This window comes from Thermobia domestica, chromosome 3 (genome assembly GCF_964235325.1).
Source record: "Thermobia domestica chromosome 3, izTheDome1.hap1.1, whole genome shotgun sequence".
NCBI lineage: Eukaryota > Metazoa > Arthropoda > Insecta > Zygentoma > Lepismatidae > Thermobia > Thermobia domestica.
In genome coordinates this window covers 289,274,100-289,285,340 of record NC_137456.1, presented here as the reverse complement: position 1 = coordinate 289,285,340, position 11,241 = coordinate 289,274,100, and the positions used below count along the sequence as shown (strand labels likewise).

The 11,241-nt window shown below is 36.5% G+C and overlaps 1 long non-coding RNA gene across 1 annotated transcript; it reads left to right on the top strand.

Moving 5' to 3' along the window:
• The first annotated feature begins 1,702 nt into the window (after positions 1–1,702).
• LOC145681698 (uncharacterized) lies at positions 1,703–7,501 on the top strand. Its single transcript, XR_014130859.1, has 3 exons — positions 1,703–1,781; positions 5,269–5,437; positions 7,335–7,501. It is a non-coding gene; the product is annotated as an uncharacterized LOC145681698 (long non-coding RNA).
• Positions 7,502–11,241: the final 3,740 nt, after the last annotated feature.

Sequence of the window (11,241 nt, the reverse complement as noted above, 5' to 3'; positions counted from 1 at the left end):
TGAATAATAATAATAATAATAATAATAATAATAATAATAATAATAATAATAATAATAATAATAATAATAATAATAATAATAATAATAATAAATACTTTGTTACAGTTGTGCCAACTTCCAATATACCTAATATATACCAAACCTTAAGGCGCAACAGCCCGAAAGGGTCAGGGCCGGCTATGCGGCATTTTATGGGGTGGATATGTTAGATGATGGAACAATTGCCCTTAGATGGTCTAAGCCATAGATGTGTTCACAAGAGAAAGGCGGAAAATGCCACCTCTAATAGTTTGGTACTTAGGTATATCGAAAATGTTTTAAACAGCAAAGACCATAATTTTAAATTGGGATTCAATACATCTTATTCTCTTTCCAGTCTTTGAAATCACCGAAAAACTACGTTGCCAAATTATTTCGAAATTTAGTTTTGTAAAACAAACACATAATGTTTCAGTTTCCAGACATTTCTTTCCATGCAGCTTAGAAATATTCCTGGGAAAGATATGTAATTTTATTTTATTTATTTATTTTAACTGCAACTGCTCGTGTTTTATCAACTTTGTTCTGAAACTGAAAATAAGGTGCTGAAATTGGTAGAGAGTAGGAATTTCAGAATTAGCCTAAATCATGAGAAGAAAAAAATTAAAAGATTAAACCAGAGAATTGGTTAAAAATATCATGATGTAAATTTAATACTTGGTGGCTTGGAATTTAGCGGTCCTTTCAGTACCGAAGCTATACAAGATGTGAACCTACAGTTTAAGGTGGAATCTAAACAACCTTTATGCGCTGAAACTTTTCAATGATCTCCCACAGGATTCGAATCCGGAACCCCATTCTCCAAAGGCACGTGCATAGCTAGTAAAGTATAAAGTAGTGTAAATGTTGGAATTTATTGATTGGGGTCTAATATTTGTTTTCGATACAGAGGATATCTTAGAAAAAAAATGCCTCTTGCTCCGTCTCTTTCGACTATATCAGTGAGGCTACATCGGACGTGAACTACAGCTCAACGTGGGACCCTAACCTAGGGTAACCATCCGTTCACTACCATTCCCGGTGTCCCGAAAAATTTTCCCGGGACGCCAAAATGTCCCGTATTTGCGTACACTGGGTACAAAAAACTTTCCAATCTAAAATTTCCTAATTTATATTATTATTTTCTAAGCTATGTAATTATATTGGAATATGTCTAATTACTGAGCAACGTCATCCCAAGTAGCACACTCACGTCATAAACACGTCTTTTTTGGGGGTTCGAATTCAAAATGACGTCTTTTGAAAATTTGGAACGTCTTTATCACGTACCAAAATGGTAACAAAAATGACGTGTCAAACATGACCTAAATTGTACGTGTTTATCACGTGCCAGAATGGTAGAAAGAATCACGTGTCGAACGTCACCAAAAATAGACGTCTTTTTTAGGTGCTAAGAAGCGCGGACGTTCCCCGTACTGTAACTGCGAGCAGTGCATGCTGGGAATCGTGAGCCATTTGCAGAATCGTGTTTTGATGGTATGTGAATATACATAATGTGTTTATTAAAGGCACCTGTGATAAAGGTCAGCTTTAAGACAAGTAAGTATAATTTCTATCCTATTCCTATCTAGTGCATTCTGTGTAAAATTCAGCAGATTGAGTATTATAATTGTGAAGATTAGCTCCTCATACAGCGTTGCCTATGGTTTCTTATTACATTGTATTAAAATACCGTAGAAAGAACTTGGATACCTCCATTAGGTTAACATTTGCAGACGCCTGTATCAAATTAAATATTTTAGGTAGAATACTATATAAAATATTAATAGTGAAGGGAGTAAAACGATAATGTATGTTTTATTATTCTCAATAAACCGTACATGGGAGTGAGTATGCATGGGAAGGTATGTCATTCTGTGGTGCAGTTTTACTATACAGATCCATAGATTGTAAAATATACAAAAAGTTTGCCTATTTCATGTCAAGAACAGGACCAACCAACCTCCGCGGGGCTTCTTCTAACCCGTTCCTACTACTACTACTTATACTATGGATCCGTATAATAAAAACTGCACACATTGTGGTACTATTTGCCAAGGCGAAAGATTGCTAAATACAAGGAAACAACGAGATGACAGTAAATGTATGCTTTTGGAGGCATTACTGGAACAGACGGTTCTACTAAATTTTGATACATTTCTTACATTTTCAGGTTAGGTTAGAGCATTGTATTTCCTATAGCTTAATATGCACTAAATGAGGAGCTCCATTACTAATTGCAGATTGCCTTCACGGGGGTTAGTATAAATATAGAGTAGACGCATGGGGCAAGGTTCTAGAACACAGGTCCCCCTTCCCACTTAATTGTAACAAAGACAGAAAAGAACGTGCCGTGCGGGGCTCTAACCCGCCTTCACTCGCTGACGCTCGCTCAACAATACATGTGAATTAAATGTTAAACTTTGGTACAGAAAAGAACCAATCTAGTTGTTAACCTATATGGGGGACTTGTGTTCTAGAATCTTCCCGACGCGTGGCATATTAAGTACAGTGCATAAAACACGAAACAACTTTTGCTAGGTGCCCACTAAAAAGCACAAATGCATTCTATTGGAATCAGTGCAGGAGCACAGCAAGAGGGCCCGAGCGGCAACGAGGGGGTGCGTTCCTAGGGAACATGCACGTCAGCGACGGGGACTATGCGCGTAAAGAAGAATAGTGGAAAAGCACACTTACGTTTACAATGCTTTCACTATCACTCAAAATGCGCCTTCACTCGAGCAGACGGTTCTACCAAATAGAAAATTTATAGGTAAAATATTATAAGAAACATTTTTCATGAAGGAATGAGAGTGTGAATATAAGTAATTACTGTCAGTGTACAGCATATTGAATTGAATTTTAAGTGATTAGTGAAAGTATTGTATATGTAAGTGTGCTCTTCCACTATTCTCGTTTAGACGTCGCTGACGCGCCTGTTCCCTACGGACGCATCCCGTCGCTGCCGCTCCTACCCTGACTCGGTTATATATTATTCCTGCATTTTAGTGGGGAGTTGATATAAATTGGTTCATGTTTTATTCACTGAAATTGTTACGCTTTACGTCCACGCTGTATTTGTACTGAGGCCTGAAGTCAATCTGCAAGCACTAATGGAGCTTCTGATTTAGTTAATGCTCTGCTAAAAGAAATGCATTGTTCTAACCTGATATGAAACTGTAAGAAATATGTCAAAATTTGGTAGAACCGTCTGCCCAAATAATGCCCAAAATTCATTTCAATTTGCTGTGTATTGACATTAATTACTTACATTCACACTTTCATTCCTTCACAAAAATATGTTTCACATCGTATGTTACCTATGAATTTCCTGTTAGGTAGAACCGACTGCTCGAGTGAACCCTTTTGGGAAATGACCCTCGGCAATTGTTGCAATGCCAATCGTGTATGACTTCAGAGTTAGAAACAACGAGCCCTATGGAAGTTCTAACCCCTTCGCTCACTCAGTTATGTTTTGTTTAGCCTTTTGTAGCACTACTGTCTTAAATTTAGTGAAAAAATCCACAAAATCGATGAATATTTGGTAGACCCGTTTGCTAAAGTAGTGCCCCCCTTGTATATGTGCATAATCAGTGGGAGGATATTACTCCAGTTGAGAGCACTCTCAAACTGCAAGCATCGCCCTACACACCCTCACAAGACACTTGGCTACCGTAACTGTGCTACAGAATTCGGTGTGGAAATCATAATAATGTAACGGGTTTTTGACTGTTCGAATATTTTCTTCATTAATTGAGTAGACAGCTCCCTCGCATTTTAGATTACAGTACTTACTCCAGTGCCAGCATGTGATGATGGATACTTATCAATGTTGCCACTGAAGTTCAAAAAAATATATTCCAGCTCAATTAAGTATCCTTACATGACTATATTATTATGATTTCCACTGCTAATCGTGAAACGTTTCAAAGGAAACCAAATGTCTTATTAAGGGACCGTGGTTGGGGGCTGCGCATTAACAATGGAAGCCTCTTTGGGTCAAAAACCTGCTTTCAGTTAGAACACCAATTCCTCATCATTAAAAAGAAATGAAATTCAATATTTAGTTTCACTCCCCAGGAAAGGCACCGAGCCTAAGGAAGATGGTGATAATGAAATGTGAAAAATGGTGGTATGAAGAAAGTGGGCGAAAACGGGAGAATGTCGAGAAAACTCAGGCACATGGTGTTTGTCCACTTGGCACGAGCTGGGATCGAACCAGGGACCCCACGCACTAGAAGTGAACGCTCTACCACAGGCACTGCAGCCCATCAGTAAAAAAAAAAACATACCTCATTGCTTCGGGGCTTACATATCTGCTGCCCCTCCCAGAGTAGGATATTTTTATTTTTTAAAAAATAAAACCTACCTCAGAATTGGAGCTCTTGATTTTTTTCAAGCTTGTATTATAAATGTAAGATTTTTTATTTTACACGTTGCAGAATTTAAATGAAGCAATACATAGCAAGAAATTACTTGTCTTGGTGTTTTTTTTTTTTCAAAAAATGTCCGCGTTCGAAAACGCAGGTAGTCATTTGTGTTCTTTGTGTTCAAGATGCGATATTTTACGCTCTCACTCCGTTCTCAAATCCGATCCCTGCTTCTTATGGGGCCGCGGTGGCTCAGTGGTAGAGCGTTCACCTCTGGGGCTTGGGGTCCCGGGTTCGATCCCAGCCCCGCCAAGTGAACTTTGTGGTGGACAAACACCGTGTGCGTGGGTTTTCTCGGGGTTCTCCCGTTTCCTCCCACTTTCTTTATTCCACCATTTCATCCATTACTCATCATCACCGTCTCCTTTAGCCTAATCGGCATAACCGTGGGACGTAAAACTCAAAGATTTTCCGATCCCTGGTTCTTGTTAACAACGTGCAGACAATAATCCATAAAATCTATCTGTCCACAAGTTTGTCAATATTTATTTTATGTATCTTTCCATTTAAGAAGTGATCATTCCTGCACCGAGGTTGAGACGATTTCAGACTCTTGTTCACACCGTCCTTTACGCTGAAAATATCCAGAACAGAAAGCATGTGAAATTTATGGCTGATATTTTCCTGCCAACTCATTTTCCTCTATAAGCTCTCATTTTTTTTTTTTTTAAATACAAAATGCAGTAAAAACTCACTTTACTGTTTACATGAAATTAAACTGCTTCATTTCATGTTAAATGTATTTAGTCGTTGTAATAAGCCTAGCTGTAAATACATGTTATTTGCTAAAATAAGCCTTGCATGTACTCCCACTTTCCAGAGCGTGTGGCCAATGCTCCTGCAAATGATGAATTGATCAACAGCAGACCACCTAGCACGGAATCTTTCTTAACTGAACTTGAAAGCCGTAACTCTGACCCCTTTCTGCTCGTCGAGCTGCTCTAGAAATATCACTGAGGAGGATGACATACATACCAGAGTTGCGACAGGTGAGTTTTTGACATGTTATTTTATAATACCCATGTAAGAAAATGCCGAGTAAGAAGAAATGAAAGAAAGTAGTAATATTTTATTAGTACTTAACTAAAATAAAATAATTGTTGAACAAGGCAATACTTTTATGTAAACGAAATATTCAATTTAACGTTCCACGATCAGGCACTGAGGCTAAGGGAGTCGGTGATGATGAGAAGTGAATTAAATGGTGGAATGAAGAATGTGGGAAAAAATTGGAGAACTCCAAGAAAAGCCGCTTGAAGTGAGCTGGGATCGAACCAGGGGCCCCAGGCACCAGAGGTGAACGCTCTATCACCGAGCCACAGCTGCGCCAATTTTATTTAAATGTAACTGTTTCAGCAACTACCCTTGTCTTCTTCAGATACACTCTATTTAATTATTTATTTATTATTTTAGATTTTTAAAGATTTCCTTGTTTATTAATTTTTATTCCTTCAGCAATTATTTTATTTGACTTATTTATATATAAGCAAAGCTTTAATATGGAATGTATCACATGTTATAGTGTTCGCGCTTTTTTTTTTTTTTTTTTTTTTTTGAATGGGTAAAAGTACTCCTCCCGAAAATATTTTTCTCAACAGAGGGGTAAAATATAATTTTCACCAAAGAGAAGTTTTTTATTATTATTATTATTATTGTTATTATTATTAATAATAATAATAATAATAATAATAACTGCCGCAAGTTCTAACCCTGCTCAGAACAAATAATGTGACGATTTTCACCCTACTGCTTGTGACAGAATTCTGGTTCTAGAAGTCTTATTTTTTAAAAATACTCCAGTAACAAGTGAGGGAGCGTTTGCTCACAATTTTTTATTTTTCGGAATACATAAGTTATACACCATTTTGTTTGTAATTTTCACTTTATTTTTTGTCATATTTTGAAATGCTAATGTATGTTTCGTCTTGCATCATAAGTTTAACTTACCAAATCGTATCCACTCAGGATAAAATTTCTTATCACAGTAGAAGGATAACTTTTCTGGTTAGTTCCACCTGTGTACAGCTTGTCAGATTGCTGCATCCGATAGCGCAGTTCTGTCAGTATATGCAAATGCGGAATTTTGACTTCATTTTGGGGGTTACATAGCAGTAGTGAAAGATAATACATGTAATTTCTATCGTTGTCCAGTTGTGTTTGATAAATGAGTAGCTATATTATTTTATTATTAGAAAGTTCTTTGTTTCATACCCTAAAAACTATTCTTACTACATCAGTCTGCATCAGTTATGATCCCAGTCCCCGCAAAGTGAACTTTGTGGTGGACAAACACAGTGTGCGTGGGTCTACTCGAGGTTCTCCCACTTTCTTCATTCCACCATTTCATTCAGTCTTCATCATCACCGTCTCCTTTAGCCGAGCCGACATAACTGTAGGACGAAAAACTCAAAGTTTTTTTTTTTTGCATCAGTTGTAATATCGTATCAATATACTTGATCGTCACTTTTAGCTCACATCCTAAAGTTGGTCTTAGAGTGGCATTTTATATTATGAGAACATACGTAATGTAGGCTTCTATGAGTCTTTCAGAATTATTTGTCATGTATTTGTATATATAAAGTTTTATATCCCCCAACTTTTTTGATCCTCCTGAACAATCAGAGTTAACAGCTGCAATAAAATCAAAAGTTAAGCTATTACAGAATAACTAAAATTAATAGTAGTTTAATTTCGCTGTATGGAAGGCCGTTAAAAGTGGATTTTTGAGAATAAGTGACTTCATGCAAGCGAGTGCAGTAACTAATCGTTTTATTGCGTATTGATTGTAGTTGCACATAACGTATTGTAATTATTTTTTTTTTAAATTTTCTCCGCACCTGAAAAATTGCACTATGATTTTCATGATTTTTTTTTTTTCTGTTTCAGTGTTCCTATTTGTCATCGTTGGGAGGATAAGGGACCTTTCTCTGATGCTTGGTTTCCAAAGAGCTGGCGATGAAATTTAACTCCCGCGGAAAAAAGAGCAAAGTTCACGTTGTGCAAACTAGCCTTAAAGACACTTATCATTCGTGAGTAAAAATAAAGATCTTCAAATGAACAATTACCACAAATCTTCAAAACGTTAGTAGAAAGATATTCACTTCCATCTGCCTTGTTGTTTGCGGATGAAAAGGATTCGGCATGCTTGAAACATGTTGACCTGTTCCTCCTCGCTTTGTTGGAAATCAAGGTAAAGGCATCTCTTTCGAAAATTAAAAGATGGAAGAAACTGCTACTGATATAATAGACGAAGAAGTGGGATACTTACCGCAGTCTCCATTTTTAACCTACTTAAGGACGTGAGGCTTTTTTGATATGATGCTGTATTTCTGTACTTTCAATAACTATGAAAGGTGTTTTCCTTCATACGAAATTTATAGGAAAATTTAATTCTTTTTATTTTATATTGTTAAAAGATCTCTGTAAGTTTTAGATTATAACCAACAGATATGCATTGTCTACATATTTCTTGTTTGTATTACAAATAATATAGACAATCAGTGTTTCTTGTTGCATTACAAACAGTATGAATATTATTTTATACGACAAAACGTGCACATTGTACATATAACTAATAAACGTAGAATTCAAATTAATGGTTATGTGTTTTCGCTTTCATCCCTCAGAGATTAATTAATTTTAAGATGTACTTTCTTTTTCGATTTTTCACCTCCAAAATAAAGGTGTCTTAAATTGGAGTTATAAAAGTTTAGTCCTAAATTTTGCACTGTCAATAAAACCCATTGTTCTTGTGTGTGTGAGTGTGTGTTGGATGTGGGTGGTTGTGTTTGTATGTGTGCGCATACTAGCGTAATAATGGATAGCTATAAAATTTAAGGAAGCACGTGTTGTACCGTAATTTCATTAAGAAGAAGGTACTAGTAAATGCACATGAATAAATTCCAGTGACGAAATGAGTGGATTCTTCTTAGTACTAAGGGCCGCGGAAGCTCAGTGGAAGAGCGTTCACCTCTTTTGCTTGGGGTTCAACCCCAGCCCCCGCCAAATGAACTTTGTAGTGGACAAACACCGTGTGCGTGGGTTTTCTCGGGGTTCTCCCGTTTCCTCCCACTTTCTTCATTCCACCATTTCATTCATTTCTCATTATCACCGTTTCCTTTAGCCTAACCGGTATATGCGTGGGACGTAAAACTCAAAGATTTCATTTCATTTCATTTTCTTAGGACTGTAAGTACAATGTTCCTTTATTTTTCCATTTCATTCTTTGTTTTTACCATGTTTATTCGTCTTTTCTCATTCTTAAGTTATGTAGGGCTTTCTTTTCTGCCAAGGGTGAGTCTTACATTCGAGTTTTTTTTTTATGTTTTTCAAGTCGATCCAATGCGTCTCGGTTTTCTTTTTAATGTATGGCTTTAAATTTTTCGTGGAGCAAGCGCTGCCGTTTCTTTCCTGTTGCATTAGGTATATAATTATTCCTCGACAGCTATTGTATATTCGTTTCTTAATGTGTAGGTAAATATACCACACATGAAGAGGCGAATATGTACTATTCAATAGGCTAGTATCCAAATACTAAAAAAATAGAAATCAACAACACTAGAGGTGGTCAATTGGATATGGAAATCCCCAATCCATAGATAATACGAACCTTCGGAGAAGCGAAATTTCCAAAATCTTGGTACAGACCAATCAAATAGACCACAATACTTTGACGTTCCCCAATGTGTGCTTGCGAAAGAGGGTGGTGATGATGCATTTCGCTGTGGCAAGATCTAGGGTTCTTAGGGTCTATCCTGATCTGTTATTTATTACAATAACCCACTGGTCTTGCTTATCTGGTATAGGAGCTTGTAAATTATTATGCAAATTACAACACAATGGTGAAAAATCAAGCAGCAGCCACGAGGCTAAATTTATTTTCATTATTGTTTTTACTTATAATAAACGTTGTCCAGTTGTTATTCGTAGATTTTTTATTTAACCAAAGAAAAGTGTTGCGGCCAGAGATCAGTTCAGAACTGTCAAAAAAAAAAAAAAAAAAAAAAACGCAGTTAAGAAGAAAGAAAAAGTATGATATTTTTTTTATCATTTTTTTAAAAAATGTGTTGTAAGCTGTGTTTTAGAGTAGATATTATTATTATTATTATTATTATTATTATTATTCAGTTCCATATGTCCAAATAATCATAAATTGATGTGTATCCAGTGTTGACATTAGGAATCTCAATCTATGTATAGTAGAATCTCTATTATCCGACACAGTTTCAGGGTTATTTGTTTCAACCACTATCCAACCGATCTATTTCAAAATTTATGGGGCCAAAACTAGGTAGCCCTAGTAGCCTAACCTCTAACTTTGGTGCAAAACGGTTGAATAGGGGCTGATAAATAGCCTCAAAAGTGTGGCGAATAATCGAGGTAGTACACGGGATTAAAATTCCTAATGTCAAAACTGCGGATGCACATCAATTTCTAATGGCTTTGACATTTGAAACTGAACAATCCTGTCAGACTTCCATGACATTTGAGGCAGCGAGAAGCAAAGGAGTGTAAATGACATTTTCAATAGAGTATGTATGTATCTAAAATGGATTACACAGCAAAATATACAAACTGTATCATGAAGTTCCGCGTAGAGCATTCATGGGTAGACTTTCTATTGGACAGCGACGAGCCTACCATCCAGTTTGTATATTTAGCTGTGCAGAATCGATTTTTGAGACATCCATACATTATTGCAAATGACACACACCTTTGCTTCTCGCCGCCTCATTTCGAGAACGCCCCCCCCAACTCACATGAAGGGTGTGAAAAAGACGTGATTTACACGTGAAAATCACGTAAAAAAGACGTGATTTACACGTCATTTCTATGACGTGTAAAAGACGTCATAAAAATCACGTCATATTCTATCACGTGTAAAAGACGTCATAAAAATCACGTCATATTCCCGGACATTTCCACGTGGGAAAACACGTGTAAATCACGTCATGTTCGGTGTATTTTACGGTGTTTTACACCAAAAAAAACACGTCTTTTCAACGTCGGTGTGCCGCTTGGGATTACGACGTTTGCGATATTGGATGTGGTGGTTGCACTGTTTTCCCTCCTAGGCCTCCCCCTCAAGACTCCCACTGCGCAGATGACAGTGCAACGGGCTGAAAGTCTTATGAAAAACAAACTGTTTTTACTCTCTGTTTTGGGGGGTGGAAGACTGAGGCGCTGTCATCAGAATAGTACAGTTTTTCCGTGATTTAACTAAGATATAATATACTGTCATTTACGAAAGGGGAACAAAGTATAGAACAATAAAACTGAAAGTAAAAAGAAAACTAGTTCTAAGTGAAATAATGTTTAAAAGTAAGAAAAAGAAAATAAAGGGAGTTGGAAGTTGAGAGTAGTTCGTTATAAATTCTGCCAGTGACAGATTTTGTTGTTGACATATTGATGAGTGTTTCATATATTTTCAGTCTTCTTGTTCACCTCAACCATAGGTTCGTGGGCAACATGGATATTTTAAAACTTTTCTGTCGCTTGGAAGAGATAATGTTTTCAAAATTTGTTTTTTTGTTAGTTGCTGATAGTTACTTGTTATTTAATTAATTCCACAACCTTTTCAATAGGTTTTAAAACGAAAAAGTGTAAATTTGCCTTTTTTGTGAGAGATACAGAGAGAGAGAGAGAGAGAGAGAAAGAGAAAGAAATAGAGAAGGGAGAGCCAAAATCGTCTCTATACCATTCCTAACATACATACACATCCTTTTTATACAGATACACAGATTAATATGGATGTAGGAATAAATTGAAAAGGCAACAATCTAACCCCAACTGA